Source organism: Acomys minous (genome assembly GCF_964271855.1).
Source record: "Acomys minous genome assembly, chromosome: 19".
NCBI lineage: Eukaryota > Metazoa > Chordata > Mammalia > Rodentia > Muridae > Acomys > Acomys minous.
This window is the reverse complement of record NC_140499.1, coordinates 13,918,043-13,924,865: the sequence shown is the minus strand read 5'-3', so window position 1 is coordinate 13,924,865 and position 6,823 is coordinate 13,918,043. Positions and strand designations below refer to the sequence as shown.

Here is a 6,823-nt window from a genome sequence, read left to right as displayed (position 1 = left end):
AGGGTTCAACCTCTTCTCCCTTAACTTCTACTTAGAGCCTGAGATCTCTAGACAAGCTATTTACTGTGTCGACGTGTGAATCTCTCCAGTTATTTGGCAAGAATCATAACACCCCATCAGAGAGACAAGGCTTGAGAAAGAGAGAGAGAGAGAGAGAGATTTTTTTTCAAAGCTCACCCATAGCTAAATCCGGCATCTGAAACCAGTGTCCCCCTCATGAGCAGCAGCATCACCCACTTGTCCTGGGGGCAGCCCCTGTACTGGAGAGGCCAGCTGCATGGTGAGAGTTGCTCTACTGACCAGCGGTGGACAGAGCAGGAATGGGAAGTCACAGCCTGGGTAGTGAGTGAAATTCACCAATGACACAGAACAGGTTTCTAGGAGCCCAAACTAATTCACCTGGAATGTTGCCAAACTCAAAAAGGGGGGTGGGGGGGAAGCCATAACAATTTCCTTTCTGCTAAGAATAATTATGTGAAATGTCCCCAGTGGGGTTGCCACCTTATTAAGTACCCAATTGTGATCCACGGCTGCGAGGGCCTAGCTAACGACGTGATGGACGCTTTGTATAAGATCTATAGGAAGGACAGGCAAAGTTAAAGGGTTTGTTATTTGGAAACATGAATGCTGCTGAAGTTCAGGGCTCCTTAGGAAAGTGCGTCTTTAACTGTAATTATTGGGCATTACCACATTGTCAACAATGTGCGGACTGGCCATGGCTCTCCAGTTCCATTTTTCTGTAAATTTCAGTTCACGGCTACTCCAAAGGGCAGGATCCAGAAAAGACACCGCAAATCTAATTATTCGAATATTGTTTAAAGAACCAAATGCAGATCACAGTCGACCTCTTGACAAAGCACCCGTTCTCTCCCCTTTCCCCCAATTTCTCTTGATGCTTGTCATTTGGTAAGAACCAGCTAGTGTTCTCGTCACCACAAAGGGTTAAATACAAACGCTGTGAACCAGACGCATAATCCTCAAGGCCTCGGAGCATTAAGACATGTCTGCTCCTTAGGGTCCATCTTTGTCCATAATCAATTTCTTCCCTTGGAGAACATTAATTGTCTGTAATGATAGCTTTCCGTCAATACATCCTTGATCTTAAAAGGCCTGTACAGCTTTTTCCTTTATTCAATCAAATCATCTCTACAATTGCCCCCCTTTAGTAAGATAATACCTTTTAAGCCTTGTATTTTAATATAAAAAATGAGAGGTAGCTGCAAAGTCTAATGGGAGTGCTACCGTTTGAGGATGGGGATGATGGCTTCCATTATCCTAAATAATGTTTGAAGATTACAGAAAGCACTGTGTTTCAAAAGGTGGAAACTAATCCACCACTTTCAAATTATTCCTCGCATAAAAATCTGTTCTGACATTAGAACTTTTTTTTTTTTGCCCCAGTGACAGCACGGTATATTTAAATATTTGAATATGAAAGATAATTTTTTTCGTTCTGAAAAAGGCAAATAATTGCTATTTATAAGGACAAAATGCTGAATAATTCGTGGAATTGACGATTTGAAACACCAAAGTCCTTTATTTTGTTATTCCCACACACTTCACTCAAACCATCACCACCTAATCAGTAGACACTAACATTATTTAATTGAGAGAGAGAGAGCGCGAGAGAGCGAGAGAGATCTCCCTGACCTCCAATGGGCTGCCCTCCACACTGCCTGTCTTCCCGGACTCACTTTTCTAAAGGCATGGATCTTTTTTCTAACTTGTCATTCTGTTGACATTTTCCGTTCAGATGCCTGCTTCCAAGCCGCTTTAGCTGGCTCCTAGGACAAGGCATTACAGAGACCACCCCAATATTTACAATAGGTAAGGGAGCTTCAGGAGAGACACCAGAAGGACAAAAGCTGCCTTTTCCACAGAAGCCTTTCTTTGGGTAATTTCTATATTCAGTAGGGGCCTAGCAATATTTCCATGCTGCATGTAAACTATCATTCTTCTTACCAAGCCCTCTGATCCACAGACCAAGACCAGCATATTCTCCCCCACAATTAAACACAACGCACGCACGCACGCACGCACGCACGCACGCACGCACGCACGCACAGATCTGCCAACGTTTTAGGAACAACATGAAAAGACCCTGTGGAATGTAATTAACTGCAAAGCCCAGGTGACTGAAAAACCGATTAAAAGAAAATACACAAATCACACAGAAAAAAAAAACAACTGAGAAATAAGGAGGGGACACAGAACATTACTCATTGATTTAATGGTTTCCCAGTAAAATATTCAACTCTAAATACTACATTTATGTCCTGAACTAAAGTACAAGCAATATTACATAAATATTACATAAATATTATACCTGCAATAAGAATGGCAAAAGAAAGAGTTTGGGGTAGGGAGAAAGGTGTCTATGCGGCGAGAGACAGTCAAACACTAACAAATGCCCAACCTAGCAAAACAGTTACAAAGTGAGGCCAGTTAACAACCAAGATAAGCGATTGGGAATTGCCTGGAAGCAGATCAACTTTATCCACGGCCCTGATAAGCACCTATCCGTCCTTCCCTATTATGCTTTCTTAGTATTTATAAATTATCGTTTAATTATGCTGGCAAGTGGTAATTGTCAAATAAAGCTCAGATAGGCATAAACCCTCCGGCTTCACATAACAGAAAAATATCTGTGAAAGCTGGATCGATCCACACGCTTACAAAGTAATTTCCTTTCTTCTTTTTATCCTTGCCAACAAATTATATGAACCGGCACTTTGTGGTCTGCATGCTGAAGTCTATGCAGATTACAGAAAAGAAATATTAGTAGCTTCGATATCTACCATTCCCAAATTATTCTGCTGGTTTAAGAAACCACGTGCAGGGAGAACAAAAGAGCCAAAGATCAAGAAATCTAAAGCTTCCTCTTCTCAGAGTTGGTGCTTGGGGTCATTTTTCAATTGAGGAAATGAAGATTTGGTGAATTCTTTTACATATTTATAATGGATTTTACATAAAATAGGAATCCGAATATGACATTCATCCCATTAAGAGAGATACAGAAATTTATTTTCCTGACTGAGGTTTAATTAGTACCCAGCCACCCCACCTCTTTTTTTTATCAAGTAGTGTAAAAAAAAAAATCTTTTTTTTTTTTTAAATACATCTAGCTGCAGTGCTTCAGCCATGGAGCATAAACACAAATAGAGGATTATAGTCCTAGAAAAGATAACTCTAGCATCAAGAGGCTATTTAATTTACATCTAGTATTTAGACAACATTAGCTGCATGTCCAGCCACTTCTAAGGGGTTTTTATTTTCAAGGCTGAGCAGAGAAATGCAGACAATATTTTTCTCTCACCCTCTTGCATGCAAGAGACAGATGAGGAAGAGCAAAACTATGCATGCATGCATGCATGTGCATGGGTGCACACATACACACACATGTACACACACACGCACGCACGCACGCACGCACGCACGCACGCACGCACGCACGCACGTGCGCCATCTGAGCAACTCAAGGTTCTACTGTAGACAAGGGCGTGACCTTTCTCTCTTGTATTTCTATTCTCTTTTCTTTCTTCCAAACACCTACCCATCATTTTGGGCCCGCCAGGGTACCACATGTCCTCCTGTCCCAGGCTACACGTGGTTCCCACTAATAAGAAAGTGCCTTAACAATTTCTACCCCTCTTCCTCTATCTCTTTATCTACTGAAAGGCTCACATTCCACAGACCTCAGATTGAGTATATTCCTCCCCCCCCTCCAACCCCCGGGAAAGCCTTCCCCCACCTTCACACTCTGATCCAGGTGGGGCTGCCTGTTATTGCCTCATTAAGCACATAGCCTTTATGGTGTGGCGCATGAGGCGCATGACTCTACATTCTGACCGAAGCTGCACAGCAGCCAGTGTAGGAGCATGCTCAGCACTTCCACGCTAAATGACTTGCCCAAGACTCCACAGCCAAGACTGAAACCATGGGTCCAAGTGTGTACTCTTAACCCCTACATCTCTCCGTCAAATCTGCATGCATTAGCCCCTAACTAGTTTTCTCCCAACCCTAGAATTTGCAAACACTACGAGGCTTCGGATCACATTTTTTTTCTCTCTCAGGCTTGAACCGTAAAAGGAAGTCAATAAGTAATTATTGAATCAATGACTGAACATTAGCTCCAAATAAACAGATGGGCTTTGAGCTCGGGATTAATGTGCGTCTCTGAGCTATCTGAGCCTCTGACACTTTAGAGCCTGGCTCTGCCTTGCCAAGGAGGTGAGTTAGCCTGGTGGACAGAGTCCCATATGTTTGTGCTAAAGTGAGTTCTCCACTTTGCTTTTCTCTTTGTTTTGTTGTCGTTATTGTTTGATGGTTTAATTCCTTTCCTTGTAAAGCCTTTCACTAGAAACCAAAATGTTTTAAGTGTCATTGGTACTTTAAAATGTGTAAGCTCCAGAAAACAGTGCCTCTCCACAGTGTTTCCTTTTGAGACGGCATAGGAACTACAGTCGGTAGCATATATTTTAAGTGTAGATGTAAAAACACGCCCTCTTCTGAATGCCTAGAAAAAAATGGTACATTTGGCATATTTTCCAGCCAAAACGCAGGGTGCTCCCTAGGTACAATCTCTGTATTATTAATACGTTATTCACAGCGAACAGGAATGTTAACAATGTTTTGTCAAAATGCATAACTCATATTTGAATATGCAGTCTAGCCTTGAATAATTCAATTCACAGCACTCATTTGAAAACTTAGCCATTTTCCTGTTTGGGCTTTGTTTGTTCATACTTTTAGAGCTTTTTAGTCCACGATGTGAGCTATTCAGCAACCGATGCAAATTTTCTTTTAAAAAAAAAAAAAGGAAATAAAATGCTTTTTAGTAATCAAAATATAAAAACACATTCAGAGTGGTACTTGGGAAACGGAACATAACTTAACCTCCATTCAGGCCGCCCTTTTTAAGTAAGAGATGTGCCTACTCAGGCTATTAATTGGGCATTGCAAGGCTAAGATGCATTCGTGTCTTGTATTCATGAATACTTCCTGGGTACTCAGGGATGATTTCAGCTACTCATTCGTTTCCACAGGCACGATGCTGCTGCAGCCAGGAACCCTCCTCAAGGGAGCCTGGCCTTCGGAGAGTGCTCCGGCTTCTGGGCCGCATTGTTTCAACTACTTACAGTCTAGTCTGTACGCCGCAGCACTGAAGCACTGCCATTATAATTAGAAATTTAGCTTTCAAAACAATTAAAGTATTTATTTCTCATTCCCATAAAAATAAAACACACTGGGGCTGGTGGCATATGCCTGTAATCACAGCTAAGATGGAGGATCGAGAGGTCAAGATCAGCCTTGCCTACACACAGTGTTTGAAGCCAGCCTGGGCTACATAAGACCGTATCTCAAAAAGTAAGCACATAAAAAATTAAAATTAAATATGCTCCTATCTAATTAATAAAATTACACATTAAAATATGCTCCTATTTGAAAGTGCAAGAGATCACTGAATAGAAAGTCAAATGCTTTGTTCAAAAATTAAAGTTAAGATACTGGACAATTATAAGTCATTTGCTTTAAAAAAAAAATTTGCAGGAGCGACTCTGTCCACGCTGTGCATACTCTGTTCTATCTAAACCAGGTCTTAGCGTGGCTTCTCTGTAAGGCTGTGCAAACTTAGCACTAGTGAGGCCATTGCCACACAGTGAAACTCCAGTATTTTCAAAGTGCAAATAATCCCTCCCCTTTATGTGGCTAGCAGATGGTACTGCGGGTGACCCTAAGGCCATCTTCTGATTCTTCAAAGAAAAGAATTAGGCTTGTGGATGCTGTAGGGTGAGGATTAAGCCTTGCGATTCTATTCCGGGACTCTCATCCCGACCACCCACTTGTGGATATGCACTCATTCTTTCCCATTAACGGAGGGGTTCTGGGAACTCCTAACAGACATTTCTGCCGGCTTTGTAGATGGGCAGAGGACTTAGTGGGTTGTAAATCACTAAATGAGACATTGTGGAGATAGCACAGGAGAGCAGCCTGATGCTTAAAGGGGAAGACAGCAAACTCGCCAGTATTGTGATCTAGTTTTGAAGCAACTTTGGGGGTTGATAGAGATGTCATTAAGAGTCCAAGGAGATGGCTCAGTTGGTCAAGTCCTTTACAAGCAACAGGAGCAGTATTGGTTCAACACCCAGAACACACATTTCTTAAAAGTCGTGCTGGTGAACGCTGTAATTCTAGCACAGGGAAAGAGGACACTGGTGGATTTCTGGGACTTTCTGGCCAGCCGGCCTACTGGCAAGATCCAGGTGAGTAAGTGACCCTGCCTCAAAAAGAAAGGTGGTCAGTACCACATGCACATACCCATACCTACACAGGGAAACTACACACATGATGCTATCCAACTGTTACTCCTCAGAGAAGACAGAAGGACTTAGCACTTAGCATAACCACCCCCTACCCTGAGAGCTAACAAAATGACTTCTGTCTGATTGCCAAGTAAGAAAAATATCTCACCACCACCCAAGAGGAAGTTAGTGCGGACCACATACTTGACTTTGAACGTCGTAGGCAACCACATATAAAAGGCAAACAGAGGGCTGGGACCAATTCGTGTAGTATATTTGAGTTAATCAGTATAGCCAAAAAATTATTTCAGCACAAGGCAAATCTAACAAAGTATTAATAAGGTATACGGCATTCTTGTATTCTTGTATTAAGTCTTCACAACCAGTGTGCAGGCCATGTTCGAGGCCGCCTCAGCATGAACTGGCTACCTCTCACGCGCATGCCCCTTGTGGTAGTCACTGCCAGACACGCCACACTGTGTTGCCTATCAGGTCTTCTTACTCTTCTCATGTGCTACACG

At 42.3% G+C, this 6,823-nt stretch overlaps 1 protein-coding gene across 1 annotated transcript in view; it reads right to left on the bottom strand.

The window, feature by feature from the left end:
- The window catches only part of LOC311590233 (uncharacterized protein), a gene marked incomplete at its 5' end in the record, with an annotated part of 618,389 nt that overhangs the window by 353,822 nt on the left and 257,744 nt on the right, over positions 1-6,823 (bottom strand). The window lies entirely within an intron of this gene.